Source organism: Papio anubis, chromosome 15 (genome assembly GCF_008728515.1).
Source record: "Papio anubis isolate 15944 chromosome 15, Panubis1.0, whole genome shotgun sequence".
Taxonomy (NCBI): Eukaryota; Metazoa; Chordata; class Mammalia; order Primates; family Cercopithecidae; genus Papio; species Papio anubis.
Window position 1 is genome coordinate 8,148,125 of NC_044990.1, and position 18,435 is coordinate 8,166,559.

Here is an 18,435-nt window from a genome sequence, read left to right on the forward strand (position 1 = left end):
TTACATGGTGAATCAGTCTTGGCTGTGACAGAGGATGCCAGTTAATGGCCAGCGTAAATGTCTGCTGCATCTGGACCAAGTAAAAAGAATGTTTAGTTGGGCAAGAACAGAAGGTTCCACAGGTAAGTAGGGTGCAGGGTCGGGAAGACAGTGAAGACAGATGGAAAACGGCACATTCTCTGGGTCCAGGATGGGAGGTGGATGCAAAAGTCAGCAGAGGTCAAGAGTCAAAATCAGAAGAATGCTCAACATCACTAGTCATTAGGGAAATGCTCATCAAAGCACAGTGAGCTACTACTTCACATCCATGAGGGTGGTTATTATTAAAAAAAAAAAAAAGAAAATAGCAAGATGTGGAGAAATTGAAACAGTTGTGCACCATTGGTAGGAATGTAAAATGCTGCTGCTGCTGCTATGGAAAACAGTATGGAGGTTCCTCAAAAAATTAAACATAGAATTACCATCTGATCCTGCAATCTCACGTCTGGCTTTATATCCCAAAGAATTGAAAGCAGGGACCGAAACAGATATTTGTAGACCTCTGTTCACAGCAGCATTATTCACAATAACCAAGAGATAGAAGCAACGTAACTGCCCTGTGACACTTGGATGAATGGATAAACAAAATGGGGTCTGTACATACAATGGAATATTACTCAGCCTTGGGAAGGAAATTCTGCACATGCTACAACATGGATGAACCTTGAGCATATTAGCATATGATGGTAAAGGAAATAAGCCAGTCATAAAAAGACAAATACTATGTGATTCCGTTCAGATGAAGCACGTAGGGTGGTGAAATTCATAGACAGAAAGTAGAAGGGTGGTTGCCAGGGGTCCGGGAGAGCGGCGTGGGGGAATTGTTTAATAGGTATAGAGTTTTAGTTTTGCAAGGTGGAAAGAATTCTGGAGATGGATGGTGGTGATGGCTGCAGAACAATATACTTACTGCCACTGAACTAGTGAATACATTTTAAAATGGCTAAAATGGCAAGTTTTATGTTATGGATATCTTACCATAAAAACATAATCTTAAGGAAAATTCAAGGGGAGTGAGCTAAAGCCAGCAGATTTTTACCTGCAAAGCCAAGGCAGGCTGGCTGTCATCTCCTTTGGGTGGGTGTGAAGAAGGCACCCTTGTAGTGGGTGGTTCCTCACACAGAGGTCCCTGGCAGGTTCTCCTCTCCATCGCTCCAGAGTGGCCCGACTTCTCTCATATGCCATCACTTGCGTGACCATCAAGCTAATCTTCCTGCTACATGCATTGTCATTCACGTACAGTGACGATCTTCTGTAACTTCTGTCCAGGACAGTGGCCAGAAGCCATGTGCGGCTGTTGTGCACTCCCAGTGTGGCTCATCCAGATGGTGATGTGCTGTAACTGTAAGATGCATGCTGGATTCTGAAGCCTTCATCTGAGAAAAACAATGTAAAATACCTCATTAATAATTTTATATTGATAGTATGTTGAAATAACATTTATTGGGGGTCAATGAAATGTATTATTAAAATTAATCTCACTTGTTTGACTGGAATTTTGTTATTGTGGCTACTAGAAAATCTAAAATTTCATGTATGGCTTTCGTTGTATTTCTGTTGACTAGCATTTTTCTGGAGCAGCAGCACCATCTGAAAATGTGTTAGAAATGCAGACTCTTGGTTCCCACCCCAGGCCCTTGGAACCAGAAACTCTGGGGATGGAGCCAGCAATCTGTGTTTTAACATCTGCTCAAATTTGAGAGCCAGGGCTCTAGAGCACTCTGTCTCAATCAGTTTAACAACTACTAAGACTAAAAGGCTGCTTTATCACTGCTGCCAAGCACCTTAACCTTTAATCGCAGCTTACGGCAGGAAGGACTGACTGCAGGTGCAAATTAGCACGGCACTCGCAGTTGTTTGGGTGCTCTCTTGCTTTGCTCTGGATTCTGTCTCTCCACTCTCTGCTTATGTGGCTTCTCACCCACTTTGTTTCTTTACCGGCCTCCAGCTCCATGTTCAGTGGACTTGACCACAGATTCCGCTTTCCCTTCTCTTTGCTCCCTGGGACAAGGGGAGTTCTCCTTGCCAGTTTCTGCTACCTGATGCACTTGAGTTAAGGACGATTGCCGAGCACTCATGTGAACTTTGCTGAATTCTGCGTGGTGTCTGCATTCTGCTCAGGCAGGCGGGGAGGGGAGGATGTGAAGAATTAGGGGAAGGGTGCTAAATTATCATTGGTTTTGGAAATCTCATGCAGTTGAGAATCTCTTGGGAAAAATGAGACTCTAAATTTGTTCCTCTCTCCCTCTACCCCTCCTTCCCTTTCTTCCTTCTGGGGGAAGTTTTGGTTGCTTCCTAGAATCAATAAAAGGGGTCTTTATGAGACTTCTGCATCTGGTTTTGATGAGACCAGGTGTGTTTGAGCAAATCATTCACCTTCTCAGTGCTTCTGACTCCTGGTCCTCAAGACAGAATTAATGGCTTCCAGTGCCGCATCACAGCTTGCAGCGCACTCTCCGTCACTGCGTGAAGAAGATCAGTGTGCCTATGACCCGTTCTGGGACTGACATCTGATGGAGCTGTATTTGGGCTCTTTTTGAACGCCTATGACCCGATTTGTCAAATGAGGATAAAGGAGGTCCTCAATACTTTCTGTAAAACCCTCTGGGCCAAATCTGTGCATGAATTTGCACTTCAGGTTTTTAGATTGTGCCTGTGTTGTATATAACATTACATTCCTAAAGAAGGGCTAGGGCAGTGCCCTCTATCAAGTATGTTATTTCTGAAGTGAAACATGGGCATTCACGCTAAATGGGATTTCTCAAAAAGACTATAAATAGCTTCATACATTTGGCTTATGTTTTTCTGTCAAATGAGTTACAAAAACAACCTCTCAGCTTTTAGATCTTTTGGCATTCAGGATAATGGATAAGGGATTGTGGACTTTGGTAGTGCCTGTGTTGTCTAAAATAACAGAATAAACCCAGATTAGCAAATGTGTGGCTTTTGTTTGTTTTGGAATGGCTGAAGAATGCCCCAGATTAGGAGAAGATTCCTAAGAGCTGATTCATGTGTCAACCTTTTGGAGCTGATATTGTTGCCAGCCACCTGAGAGAACTATATGTTAGTGTCCAGAAATATGTATGGACGTTCCCAGATATCGGAGCTTAATGTTTTGATTTTGATTTTTAGACGGAAAAATATCCCAATTCAGACACATCTTTGAAACTGGCTGTATATGCATGCTACACAAAGTTTTATTTCTTTGAAAGCAGAACACAAAGTAGTTGCAAAAATCCACCACAATGTCATAGGTTCATTGTCATGACTAAATGGGATACTGTACTGAAAGCAGTTGGCACAGAGTGTGGTCTTTAGAAACTCAATAAATGATAATTTGGTATATTATTATAACTGGGGATGTTAATAAGTAGCCATTGTCTATTCTCATTCCAGATATAAATGCATTTTATCAAAATTTGTTCCTTATATTTTAAAATATTTTAGCAAAGGAAGAAGGAAGAAATGATACTTTTTTTTTTTTTTTTAAAGCTTTATCTTTGGTTTTTCCCTGGCTTTAATTCAGTGCCCTTGTTTAAGTCACTTCAACTCTGTGATGGTTAATTTTTTGTGTCAACTCGGCTGGGCCCAGATATGTGGGCAAAGATTATTGTGGATATTTCTGTGAGGATATTTTTGGATGAGGTTAACATTTAAATGGAAGGATTTTGAGTAAAGCAGATTGATCCTCCATAATGTAGGTGGGCCTCATCCAATCAGTTGAAGGCCTGGATAGCCCTCTCCTGAGCAAGAGGGAATTCTGCCTGCAGACAGCCTTCGGACTCCAACTGCAGCATAGCTCTTCCCTGTTTTCCAGCCTGATGGCCCACCCTGCAGCTTTTGGACTTGCCAGCTTTCATAATTGTGTGAGCTAATTCTTTAAAATAAATCTCAATCTCTGTCTCTCTAGAACTCTGATGAATGGACCTCTCTTGACCTTACTTGGTTTCTTCATTTATAGAAACAGAACATAGGAGATGATGGCTTCCGAAGTTTCCCTTAAGATTGTAAGAAGTTATCTGGGTCTAAAGCAGCATCTAGGATGGCCCAGCGTTGGTGGGTTGGGATGATGGGGGCAGGAAGGAGAGTGGGCCTTGGGAGTGGGCATAGACGGCAGGCTAAGTTGGGAGCTGTTGGGGCCTGTGGGGATCCATATGGAGGTGTCCGGTACACCCCTAGATGAGAGTTGGTCTTAAGGGTGATGGCGATTCATGGAGAGGTGTTAACAGACACAGGATATAAGAACTTGCCTGCTGTGTAGAGCAGAGTCCCTGATGCATACACTAGGTGGGCACTGGCTTCCTGGCTTCAGAGCCCACAGGGAAACCCAGCAGCTGGGCCTCCACTTGGTTGTGTTAAAGATGCTACCCCCAGCGTCCTGGAGACTGTGGCTGCATGCCTGCTTTCTCACCAGATGCAATGAACTAAGACAAAACAATTCCTTAAAGTTCACCGTGTCCCCTGATGCATTTTGGGTTACTCTCCCGAGCACAGACTCCTCTAACAGGACCAGGCATCAAGTTTGGCTGAGATCTGTTCCTGCAGAGTCCAAGTCTTAGATGGAGGCTTGAGCTGCAACAGCTTGATATTACTATTCCCTTTGTGAATAGTGACAGTATTGATAGCTGTGTCTGCTGATGTGTGTTCAGTGTTTATCACTCCAGAGCTGCGCTGTCCGCTGGGGAGCCACTGGTCCCATGTAAATTAAGAATTTAATTCTTTGGTCACACTTGCCACATTGCAGGTGCTCAGTAGCTGCATATACCTGGTGGCTTCTGTATTGGACAGCACAGATGTGGGACATATCCATCCTCACAGAAAGCTGGCTGGACAGCCATGCTCTAGTCTAGAGCTTTGTGTACATTGTTACATACTCCCATGGTGTTTTGGAGTGGGAATTATTATCCTCAGTTTGTAGATGGAGATATTGGAGCTTAGGCTGAATAATTGGCCCCAAAATCACAGTTTTCAGTGACAGAGCTGGGAACTCAAAGCTGGACCCCTCAGACTCTCCTGGAGCTCTGGTCTCGTCCACTGGATCTGGACTTGTCAGCCTGCAGGTGGTAGTGAACCTTGAGCATGCAGGAAATCTTCCGTGTCTATGGCAGGAGGCAACCCTGGGTGAAAAGATGGAGAAGAGTGGAGACACACAGAGGGTGTGGACAGAGGCTCCAGAAGGATGCAGCACATCCAGTGCAGCACAGAGAGTTCGAGTCGCATTGCACAGTGGCAGCATGAAGTCTTTGATCTTCGCGAGGGCTGTTTCAGCCTAGTAGAGGGGGAGAAAGCTGGATATCAGGGCTTTGAGGAATAAATAGGAGATGAGGGAGAGGAAGGAGATGGGGTTGGGCAGCTAGAAAGAGACATGAGATGAAAAGACAGGACACTTTGAGGCTTGAGGAAGCTTGGCCCTGCTGACAGACCAAGGTAAAGATTGTGGGAACCAGGCTGGAAGCAACTTTGGGGTGGGGGCCAACCCTGAGACACATGCCCTGCCTAGAGGGGGCCACCACCATCCTGTCCCAGCTGACTGCTGCTGGGAGACCATATTAGCTTTCTGTTGCCAGAGTCCACACATCTGGATTTTTATGTGAAATGTGCCAAATTATAAACACGTTTAAAATAACATGTGCTTCCATAAAAAGCACACATCCCATTGCAGACCAATGTGAATGTCTTTAATACTGCAGAACTGTACACTTAAGAATGGTTAAAACGGTAAAGTTTTTGTGTTTTTTACCAAAAAACAAAAAGCACATATCACCAGGCCATTTGGGCACACAAGCTGTGAGTTTGTGACTTCTGGGCTAGGGGGATAGATCCTGCATTACTCTCTACCTTGGCTGTGCACAGAGAATCCTAAACCCCAGGCCATACCTTGGAACAATGAAGTCAGAATGTCTGGAGGAGGGACCCAGGTAGCAGAATGGTTTAAAATGAAAAAGTGATCTCATTTTACAGCCAGTGTTGAGAAGTGAAATGATTAGCAATTAGGATAGAGACAGGAAGAAATAGCCTAAGAATCCATGTGTAGGGAACTTCTGTTTCTGGGACTGGAGGGACAAAAGCGAGGATGTGTATGGATTGTGTTACATTAGGGGTGTGAGGATACCGCAGCAGGAATAGTGGAGAATTTTATGATGTCCAAGACTTGAGCTCAGCTAGTTTTTAACTTTTCTAGTTGCAAAGTGTCAATGACATATGCACCTACCTGGCCATGTCATCACGTCTTTGTGCTTCTGAAAATCTGTTTGTTCCCGGGGAATTCATTTTGTACAGATGTGTTGTAAAGCAAAAGTGTCATACTCATTAGTGATAATCTTTTAGGAATCACTTTACCTTTCCATTTCTACCCCTACTGTACTACTAGAGAAGTTATTAATTCATTTTGGAGAAAACAGAAAACTAGAGAAATGGATTTGTGAGCCAACAGATCAGGAAGAACAATGAAATCTAAATGTATAGCACCACTAACGAAGCTTTTAGTAAACCGAGTGTACAAAGTGTTCACTGAATATAGACAGTTATTTCAAAAATGTCATTATCCCTTTTAACACAAAAATGTTAGAAGTCCATTAATTATCAGATATTCAAAGAGTTGCCTTTGGAGTAGACAAAGACCTGAGGCATTCTTCAGAGGGAGCATTTTTATTAAAGGGGAGTATATTTATGTCTACTAAAAATTACAGAAGGTTTTGCATAATTCAGGGGGGAAATATTTCTATTTCCCCCCTGAATTTAATGTAGCTTGAAGTGATGGAAGCTCATGTCTAAAATATTAGTTTAATATGAGAATAAGCCTCTTTCCAGCAGGAAGATGTTGCTCATTTAGCTTTCCTTGTAATCAAAAGCAATTGTTTGTAAACCAACTTGGCTGTACTTTGAGTCAATTGGTTTTGGACTAGCTCCTAATCAAGAGATGCAAATGCTTTCTTGTTAACGGTTTCATTGGCTTAGACCTGTCTGCCGAGGGAGATTTTTATTGATTCCTGGTAACTTAAGATGCTCTGTTGGGCATGCTTTATAAAATTTGTGAAGCTGGTGGAGTGCTGGGAGCTGAGAATCTACACACTGGGTCAGCTGTTGATATATGAAAGAGCCACAGAGTCCAGGCAGGCTGGGGAAAATGGTTGCTTAGTAATTTGGGCATTTGCAGATGAATTCTCATCTTGCCCAAGACTCACCCAGTGAAAGGAGCTGTGAAAATGAGGCCAAGATAGTGACCCCTTTTTAGATAAGGGATACATGTATGAGGAAATTTTAGGGGAGCATATATAGTTCAGACATACAGCTAAGACACTGAATACAAAATTGGCTGCATTAACAAAGTCCCTTGCCAGCTTCCCAAGCCCAGAAAATTGTCCCTCAGCAAACTCTAAGAAGGAGGAGGTCACAGGTGTGAAGATGCTTAGATTTGACTTGTTGAGGATGGGAATGGAGGAGTCTGTGAAGCTGGGTCACAGTTTGATGAGGGTTGGGTATTCTGCTCCAGCAGTCCTCTCTACAGGTGTCCACAGGGCCCACAGGAGGCTGGCTGGGAGGACGAGGGTGGATGGCAGCCGCCTCATGTCTTCTGCTGGGGAGACAGTATGAGGGGTGAGGATGGGGTGAACAGGGAAGCCCATGCAGCCCTCTAGAGAGCCAGCTGCTGTGTGGGATTGCAGGGCCACGTATGCCAGGTTGTCTCATTCTCTAACTTAAGTCAGGCCTCGGGCTGTTTTTTTGCAGAATTCCCTGATTTGTGCATATTGATAATGAGTTTAAATCATGACATTGTGAGGGTCAAATAAAATGCCTATCGGGGTCAGATTTGGCCTGTGTGCCTGGCCCCTCGGCTCCCTACTCTACTTTCCTAACCAGGGCTTATATGGGAGGAGGTACTGGAATCTTCTGCTGCCTGGGAGGTGTTGTGAACTGGCAGGAAGATGTCTTGTGGATTGGGGCTTCACTGAGTGAGTCACTCGTTTAACATGTGTCTACGAACTACTGTGTGCCAGGCACAAGGTGGGTTGGAGGTGTGGGGAATGACAAGCCAGGGAGATGTTGGAGGCCTGGGACTCTGGAAGGAGCTGGTATGTTTATGAACTGACTCTTTTCTTTTTTTTTTTGAGACCGAGTCTTGCTCTGTCTCCCAGGCTGGAGTGCAGTGGCGCGATCTAGGCTCACTGCAAGCTCCGCCTCCCGGGTTCACGCCATTCTCCTGCCTCAGCCTCCCTAGTAGCTGGGACTACAGGCGCCCGTCACCACGCCCGGCTAATTTTTTGTATTTTTAGTAGAGATGGGGTTTCACCATGTTAGCCAGGATGGTCTCGATCTCCTGGCCTCGTGATCTGCCCGCCTCGGCCTCCCAAAGTGCTGGGATTATTGGCCTGAGCCACTGCACCCGGCCTGGAGTGACTCTTTTCTATGTGATTAGAGACTGAGTCCATGTGAGAGGATGGGGGGATGGTATTGGCAAGTTCAGTCCTGGTTGGAGAGTGAAGGACTTTTACGGTTGCTCAAGAGTGTGCGTTTTGCTCTAAGAGCAAGAGGGAACTGCTTAGTGGAGAACTGTCATGATCACATTCACATATTTACAAGCTGCTGCTGCTGGGCAGAGGAACAAGATGAGGCAGGTGACCCAGTGCATGCTTGAGGGCTAGACTTTTAAAAATTTTTGCTCATTTAAGACTGCTGCTATGTTAAGGTATGCAGTTAGGGTCTGTGCTGCTCTTGACCATGTGGGATAGAATGTGAATAAACATCACAGGGTCACATGTGTGTAGGTTAGACTTGTCCTCCCTGTCCCAGCTGTTTTCTTTATTTTCTTTCCATCGAGGTTGTATACCAGTTATGAAACTTCGGTTTGTCTCTTCAGTTTTTAAAAAAAATTGATTTAATTTCGACTGTGAGCCTTTTTTCCTGCTCTGGGCTGGCAGGAGCTTTAAACCTGGCTACTTTTTATCACTTTTTCCCTCCTTCCCCTTTGTGTAAAGGTCCTGGGTTGGAGGCAGCACCCAGGCAGTAGGGACATCCCTCTGGTCCTGTGTCTCAGGTCTACAGCAGTTACCTCTGAGATGTCAAGGGTTTCTTAGGATCAGCCAGTGTGATTCTGTCTCTATACCTGGGAACTTGTGCAGTCCTGGAGCCCAGCCTAGGCTTGGCTGCAGCTACTCCTCCCTTTCTAGGCTCAGCTGGCTTTGAGAGCAGCCAGCACAAATCCTGCCTACCTCTAGGAACTACAGTCCGCTCCTTTGTGGGCCTGGGAAATTTACTCTGGGGGACTCTCTCAGTCTCCCTTCTCTTCTCTATAGTTCCCACAGTGATACCTCTTCTTGCCTGAAACTTTTTTTCCCCTCCATGGGCTTAAGCATTTGGAAACCAAAACCAGGAAGGGAAGTGTCTTACCAGCAGTTCCTCCTCTACAGTCACAAAGCTCCCTAGGGACTGGGAATCACGGAGCCTGCTTGGGGGAGGTTGGTGGAGAAAGGGAAAATAGAAGAAAGAAAGACATTGCTATTTCAACAAATATTTTGTCCATGGTGGCAAGTTGATGTTACTGTTTGGTTTCAGAGCCAAAAGACAGCAGATATGAGGACTGCCGGAGGGAGGAGGAGGTGAAGGAGGGAACTAGGACTGGCCTAGTCTGAGCAGCCTTTTCCAGCTGGTGGGGGATGAGGAGAGATGTTTTTGATGGCTGCACACGGACTAGAAGTAGGGAGATTTCACAGTATTGCGTACTGTGAACGTATCCCACACTTGCATACTTCCGGGAAGGCACTAATGACTGTTTCCCTAATAATTGTATTTTCAGTGGTTCACGGCCACTTCCAACAGCTTGGGTTTTGCCTGACCATTTCTAAGACTCAGTTTGGCCATCCCTCGCAAGCTCCCCTGGGCCTTTGGACAATCCAGTCCTAGTTGCTCATATTTGAAATTTTCTTTTTATTGTGGCAAAATACACATAACATAAAATTTTCTGTCTTCCCCATTTTTAAGCGTACAGTTTAATGGCATTAACTCCATTCACATTGTTGAGCAACCATCAGCACATCCATCTTCAGAACTCTTTCATCTTGCAAGACCGAAACTGTCCCTGTTAAACAACTTTTCTTCTCTCCCCACAGCCCCTGGCAATGACCGTTTTACTTTCAGTGAATTTGATGACTCTAGGTACCTTATGTAAGTGGAATCATACAGTATTTGTTGTCACCACCAGTATTTGCTTTTTTGTTGATTTTTTTTTCTCTCAGTGTCATGTCCTCAAAGTTCCATGTTGCAGGATGTGCCAGAATTTTCTTCTTTTTAAGGGCTGAATAATGTTACGTTGCATGTATATATCATATTTGTTTATCCATTTATCCATAGGAAGATATTTTGGTTGATTTCACATTTTAGCTATTGTGACCAATGCTGCTGTAAACACAAGTATACCAATATCTCTTTGAGATTCTGATTTCAATTCTTTCTGTGTATACCTAGAAGTAGGATTGCTGGATCATATGGTGATTCTAATTTTATTTTATTTTTTGAGGAATTGCCATACCGTTTTCCCTAGCAGCTGTACCATTTTATAATCCTACCAACAATGCACAGGTGTTTCAGTTTCTTTACATCTTTGCCCATGCCCGTTACTTCGTTATTCTCCTGTGCATTGTCTGTTGATAGTTTCTTTTACTGTGCAGAAGCTCTTTCGTTTAATTAGGTCCCTCTTGAGGGAAGGGTGTTTCCTAGATTTTCTTTATGATTCTTATAGTTTGAGGTCTTATGTTTAAATCTTTAATCCATCTTGAGTTAATTTTATCTGGAGAAAGGTAGGGGTCCAGTTTCATTCTTTTGCATATGGTTAGCCAGCTATCCCAGCATCATTTATTGAATAAAGATTCCTTTCCCCCTTGCTTATCGCATTGACTTCGTTGAAGATCAGATGGCTGTACATGTGTGGCTTTATTTCTGGATTCTGTATTCTATTCCATTGGTTTATGTGTCTATTTTTGTACCATGTGTTACTATCTTCTTTTTGCGTGGTTGATTTTCTTTGTCGTGAAATATTTTAGTTTCGTTCCTTCTCATTTTCATTTATGTATATTCTATAGTTGATTTTTTTGTGGTTTCCACAGGGCTTACATTTATTTATTTAATTCTTGAAAGTTTTACTTTTAATTGACAAATATACATATTTAGGGGACCATGTGATATTTCAGTATGTGCATAATTGTGTGATGATCAAATCAGGACAATTAGCAAATCAGTCATAAACATTCATCATTTCTTTGTAGTGAGAAGATTCAAAATTCTCTCTTCTAGCTATTTGGTAATATACATTATATTATTGTTAACTATAGTCATCCTACTGTACAATAGGACACCAGAACTTATTCCTCCTAACTGTAACTTTGTACCCATTGACTAGCTTCTCCTCATCCTCTTCTGCCCCATCCCCCCAAGCCTCTGGTAACCACTATTTTACTCTCTATTGCTATGAGACCAACTTTTTTAGATTCCATATATGAATGACATGATGTGGTATTTGTCTTTATGTGTGTGGCTTACTTCACTTAACATAATGTCCTCCAGGTTCATTCGTGTTGTTACGAATGACAGTATTTCATTCTTTTTAATAGCTGAATAGTATTCTGTTGTGCATATCTACCACATTTTCTGTATCCATTTATCTGTTGATGGATACTTAGGTGGATTTCATGCCTTGGTTACTCTGAATATCTTTGACTTTTGTTTATCTGGGAATGTCTTAATTTTCTTTTCACTTTTGAAGGACAGTTTTGCTGGCCATAGGATTCTTGGTTGACCGTGTTTTTATTTTTTTTCTTTTTTATTGAGATGGAGTTTCATTCTTGTTGCCCAGGCCGGAGTGCAGTGGTGCGATCTTAGCTCACTGCAACCTCTACCCCTTGGGTTCAAGCGATTCTCCTGCCTCGGCCTCCCAAGTAGCTGGGATTATAGGTGCATGCCACCACACCCGGGTAATTTTTTATATTTTTGGTAGAGCAGGGCTTTGCCATGTTGGCCGGGCTGGTCTCGAACTCCTGATCTCAGGTGATCCACCTGCCTCGGCCTCCCAAAGTGTTAGGATTACAAGCATGAGCCACTGTGCCCGGCCGACAGTGTTTTTCTTTTAGCACTTTAAACATATCAAGTCCATTCACTGAAGTCAGGACCTGGATGTCATCCTTGACCTCACATCTGAGCCACCACCAAGTTTTGCCACTTCTGCCTCCTAAATAGCCACAAATATTTTCACTCTCCTTTCCCTCTGCTGCCATTGTCTTCTCTTTACTACTGCATACCTCCAATAGCCTCCCAGTCTCCTTCTGCTGGGCCCGCTCTAACCTGTCCTCAGGCTGCAGCCAGAGCTTTGTTCCCAAAGTACAGAGATGGTTGTTTCCCGGTTCTGCTGAACACTTGTCAGCAGCTTTCTCCAGTCCTTAGGGTAGGATCAGGCTATTTAATATAGGGAGGGTGCCAGCCCTTGCCCATATGCACATGCTTATCTGTCATTGCCTCTCACAGTGATTATTCAGGCCACACTGAGCAGCATTCAGTTCCTGGAAAACCACTCTTTCTTGCCTTTTTTGCTGGGATCCTTCTCGTAAGAACTTTGGCTTTTATTCTTAGTGAGATGAAGAGCCACTGGAGGGGCTTGAAGAGAGCAGTGATATGATCTAATTTCCATTTTTAAAAAGGTCCTTCTAGCTATAGGGTTCATTATAAACCACAGGATGGAATCTGGGACATCGTTCTAGGGATCTCACTGAGGAAAGATGGTAGCTTTGATGGTGGTGGCTATGGAGGTTGGGAGAAGTAGTCAGATGCTGGATCTGTTTTTAAAAAGATACCTGACAGAACGTGATGACAGGTTGCATGTGGAATGTGAGAGAAAAGGAGGAGTCAAGGGTGACTCCAGGCTCTTTACCCTGAGCGAATGGAAGGATGAGCTTGCCATCAACTGAAATGCAGGCAGATATTGGTAGAGCAGGTTTGGACAGAGGTGGTGGGAGTGAGCAGAAATATCAGCAGCTTAGCTTTGTGCAAGTTAAGCTTGAAATCTGTTCAACATCTATGCCATTGTGGCAGGCAGAACAGTGGCCCCCCACAAAATGTCCATATCCCAGTCCCTGAAACCTGTGAGTAGGTTCTCTCATGTGGCAAGAGGGACTTTGCACATGTGATTAAGGTAAGGATATTGAGTTGGAGAGATTATCCTGGATTATCTGAGTAGGTCCAATGAAATCATAAGGATCCTTGTAAGAGGGAGGCAGGAATGTCACAGTCAGAGGAGGAGATGTGATGATCAAAACAGAAGCTGGAATGACGTGCTTTGAAGTTGAAGGAAGGGGCCACAGCTAAGCATGCAGGTAGCCTCTGTATCTCACATTTTGTGACATACGTTTCCCCAGCTTCTAGCTGGAAGAGGCGTGGAAATGGATTCTTCCTGTAGTGTCCAGAAAGAATGTGGCTCTGCCAATGCCGTGACTTTTGTTTTTTAAGACCCATCTTGAACTTCTGACTTCCAGAACTGCAAGATAATAAATTTGTGTTGTCTTGATCCAGTAAGTTGTGGTAATTTGTTACAGCAGTTATAGGAAATGAATGAAGATATTGAGTGGGCTGTATTACACATATGTCTGGGGCTTAGGGAGAGCCTACCTTCCTTCACTTCAGCTGTCACTCATCACTCAGCAAAATGACCCTGTTCTTTTGGCAGCCTCAGCTGTCTTAACAGTAAACATCTGGGAACAGTTTTTAGACAGTAGGCTAAGTGGATTTCCCAAAATGTACAGTATATGTTTTCTGCTCTTGGCTGGTGTTTCCTGCTTATACCACAATTGATACACTATATATGCATATATACTATGTACTACATGCTTTCTACAGAATTTGATTATCTATTACAAAGTGGCTCCAGATGATAAGAAAATAGGAAAAGTTCTGTTTTGAAGCTGAAGTAGTGATAGTTGCAGGATGTAACAGTTAATAGCAGGGGCAGATGCAGAGAAAATTAAAGTAAAAAGTGAGATGCAAGGGCTTTCATACAGTCATATTTGAGCAAATAGTTTAGGAGCTAACAGATCCTTAAATCATAGTGGTTAACCCCTCCATTAGATCATCATGCTATTACAGCCTAAGTTCAGTGACCAATGTTCAAAATGATCGCCTTAAGTCACCATGAAAATATTAGATTACTTTTGATGCACTCTTTCAGAAACTAGAGAATTCTACAGTACATTTTACAAGCTCTCTCTCAACATAATTCAAACGTTAAAGTGAATTGGCTCTTAAATATGCTTCAGTTGCTAGAAAATCAGTTTATCTGGTGCACTTAGTTCCCCAGCGATGCTAGGTAATAGAGCACCTTTGAACTTTAGCAGTGAATATATTCGTGAATACCAATGTAAGATACTCAAATATTAGACTCCAATTGCGCACCAACCCTATTGTGAAAGCCTTTCCCTACAGAACTATAAACAACTAAAAGTACAGTTAAAATAGGTCAAGAAGAGCAACACACTGGGAGTTCAGTCCCCAAGTTACACCAGAAGCAACAGCTTTGCTACAGAGATTGGAATGGATGGGACTTTTTTTTTTTTTTATGTTTTAATTTAAGAAACAGTTATATGCTGCTTACTGTGTGCCTAACACTTCTAAGCCTTTTGCATAAATTAATTGATTTAGTTTTCATGAAGCAACTCTGTGAGTAAAGTACTATCATTGTTCCCATTTTACAGATGGCAGAACTGAGGCACAGATAGATCAAGTAACCAGCTCAAGTGCATCCAGCTGGTAAGTCTGGATTCAAGTCCAGGGAGTCCATGCGCTTAGCCGTGCTCTGTGCTAGCCTCACTGGATCTTTTCAGCTTACAGTCTTGAATTCCGTCTCCTATACACGTCTGCCCCTTTTAAATGTAGTTCAGGCATATAAGTGGGATTCCTGTTGAACACTTTGTGTCCTAATTCAAGTCCTGGTCTGGGCCAGCTATTTATTCTGCCCCAACTGTTTCTGGTCTCTAATTCAACATACCTAGTATTGTCTCACCAGATGTCATTCTTCTTGTTTAAAAATATGCAGTGTTTTCCCATTTCCTACAGAATAGGGGCCAGACTCCTTAGGATATTTTTGGTTGTGAGCAGCAGTCTTCTGTGGTTACTTTGTGCAGAAAAGGAAGGCCATGGGATACCTGGGTGATGGACAAGAGCAAGGGAGCGCTGGGCATGGGCAGTGGGAACAAACTAGGCAGGGTGCTCCTGTGGCCCTGGCACAGCCTCCATGAATGGCTCTGCTGCCATTCTTGGTTGCAGCTGCTGCCCACAGGTGCTGTCTCTCATCTAGTCTCACCATCATCATGGTCTTCGTATCATCTGTTTCAGATTTAAAGGCCCAAGTAAGAGCACCCATTTAGCCAACACTGGCTCACCTTCCTGGGGGAAAGAAAGGGTGAGGAGCTCCCACATTTTGCTACTTTTGTGGAGTATAGTTTCTTGCCTCCACCAGGACTGACCACACAGAATTACCCAAAAGTAGGAAGTTGGTTTGGTTCCTGCCAGCCCAAAATAATGACAAATAATTCTACAATGTGGCTTTGACATTTTCTGTCTGCAACTCAGAAAGGATATATGGGCACGCACATGTATGTGTGCACACGTACATGCATGTACATGCATTAACTGAAAAAGATTTCAGAAAATAATTCTCATCCATGAAAGTGTAATACACTGATAGTTTTTATATATTCTCATTAAAAAGAAAATGCCAGCCGTGACTTATTAAATTGATTTGGGTTTGAAAATCTTGTCCTGCAGCATCCTCTGTATAGTATTATATATTCAAAATACTCCCAATGAGTAGTTGTATTCATGAAATGCTTATTTATTTATTTTATTTTATTTTATTTTTAATTTATTTATTATTATTATACTGTAAGTTGTAGGGTACATGTGCATAACGTGCAGGTTTGTTACATATGTATACTTGTGCCTTGTTGGTGTGCTGCACCCATCAACTCGTCATTTACATCAGGTATAACTCCCAATGCAATCCCTCCCCCCTCCCTCCTCCCCATGATAGGCCCCGGTGTGTGATGTTCCCCTTCCTGAGTCCAAGTGATCTCATTGTTCAGTTCCCACCTATGAGTGAGAACATGCAGTGTTTGGTTTTCTGTTCTTGTGATAGTTTGCTAAGAATGATGGATTCCAGCTGCATCCATGTCCCTACAAAGGACACGAACTCATCCTTTTTTATGGCTGCATAGTATTCCATGGTGTATATGTGCCACATTTTCTTAATCCAATCTGTCACTGATGGACATTTGGGTTGATTCCAAGTCTTTGCTATTGTGAATAGTGCTGCAATAAACATACGTGTGCATGTGTCTTTATAGCAGCATAATTTATAATCCTTTGGGTATATACCCAGTAATGGGATGGCTGGGTCATATGGTACATCTAGTTCTAGATCCTTGAGGAATCGCCATACTGTTTTCCATAATGGTTGAACTAGTTTACAATCCCACCAACAGTGTAAAAGTGTTCCTATTTCTCCACATCCTTTCCAGCACCTGTTGTTTCCTGACTTTTTAATGCTTGCCATTCTAACTGGTGTGAGATGGTATCTCATTGTGGTTTTGATTTGCATGAAATGCTTATTTATATAATGGACAAACCATTTTACAATTCTGGTCTTCAAATGAATGTTTGTAACATAGATCCTTGGAGTATGGGATTTCTTACCTTCATAACAAAGCAGGCAAAAGTGAGAAGAAAACGTGGATCTTTTGTGTACTGAAAAGCAACACTTTGTAGTTTCTAGACTATCTGTATCGTCAGAAATTGCCCAATACAATATTTTAGCATGTTAGTTTAACTTTCCAGAAAAATTTAAATCAATAATAGTTTTCTAGAATGTGATGGGTTTTAATTTCTGATGCCAACTAAACAAGCATGTTTCTTTCAGCAAATACAAACTGAGAACCTGCTGTGGGTGAGGTCCTTTGCTGGGTGTTGTGAAGGATATGGAGGTGAACTGGGCTGGGATCCTCGTCTGAAGGAGCTGGAAGCCCAGTACAGAAGAAAAGACAAGCCTGTAGTGAATAGTTGTACAAGGTAGAAAGTGATCAGGATCATGGGAAGGGAATAAATAAAATGTATAGGAATTCAGAGGAGCGCAGGTGTCCAGTTCTTGATGAGCAGGTGCTGCAGAGCAAAGGAGGACCTCAGGCTGCTCTCTAGAGGGACTTCTCCAACACCTCGTACCTGCCATGGTGCAGCCAGTGAGGCCATGGAGATCAGCGTGGGCTCACAGACCCTTTGCTGCAGTAGGATTCTTGTCTTGGCATTTCTTTGTTCCTACAACCCCAGCCACGTCTGCCACCATATCAATGCTTAACGTACACAGGGTGAGTGAATGGACCTAGTTTTGGCAGCAGAGCTCCTGTGGACAGTGATGAGTGCTCAGCCACCAGCATTATGGTCGAGGGCCCCACACAGGTTTCTGTGGGCTAGAGAGGGGCTTGGAAGTCCTTTGGGGAAGTGGTGCTGGCCCAGCAACTGGAGAGGGGCAAGAACAAAAAGGGCTTTGATCCCAGTGCTTGCCCATCTCCAAATCGGAAATGATGAATTTATCTATGAACTTGGGAAAGTTCTGTTGAGTGTCTGTTGTATGAAAGTTCTGGTACAGAAAGGGATCTGCGGATGCTAAATGACAAGGACCCTGCCCTCTAGAGCAGCCAAGTCCTGGGAACAAAGTAGGGTGGAGAGGAGTCAGGAGGAAGCATATACAGAAATAACCGTGGGCAGTAAGGATGGAAAGGGGTAAGTGCTGTAAGCGAGGCACAGGCAGAGAAAGTGCAGCCGTGATCTTGGACACAAGGAAGTAGGGAACTCCATACTGACTTTAGCACATGTGAACCAGGCACATTTTCGTCTGTTGTTTTTCTCTAGTAATGATACCGATATCTTGCAAACATGCTTCTTCCTCACAAAAATTGAGCTAGTATTGTTAACCTAGGACGTAGTCTGCACCAAAGTACTTCTGTGTCTTGTGAGGCTCCGTTGAACACAGAATCTGCTCTGTAGGAATTTGCTCCATGGAGGTAATGTTGAAAAGCAATAGTATTGCCATTCGAGTTTTGAAGATGAAACTATTTCCATGTTCTGGTAGATGGCCCATTGTAACAATTCTTTTCTTATCTGATTGTAGCTAGCTCTTTTAAAGATGCAATTCTGACTCAGACACTTTCACCAGTCCCTTACTATGTAGGGATTTGGTTTCTAGAACAGAGACTAAATATTTCTCTTGTATGGAGGGGCTGTGCAAGTTCCTGGAGAGGGGAGTAGGGCAAAACCAGAGGGTAGGTGGACGTGGGGCAGCTGTAAGCTGGGGTTGAGAGTGGGCAGGTGAAT

General features: G+C 43.2%; 1 protein-coding gene across 4 annotated transcripts in view; it reads left to right on the forward strand.

Moving 5' to 3' along the window:
- MTUS2 (microtubule associated scaffold protein 2) overlaps positions 1 to 18,435 on the forward strand; it is a 620,405-nt gene that overhangs the window by 160,508 nt on the left and 441,462 nt on the right. The window contains exon 1 of one of the 4 annotated variants that reach the window (XM_009191711.4): positions 12,084 to 14,820. The exons of the other annotated variants lie outside the window; for them this stretch is intronic. The gene's annotated coding sequence lies outside the window, so the exon portion shown is untranslated. Of the gene's footprint in view, positions 1 to 12,083; positions 14,821 to 18,435 lie in introns of those variants that run through there. 4 annotated transcript variants of the gene reach the window in all.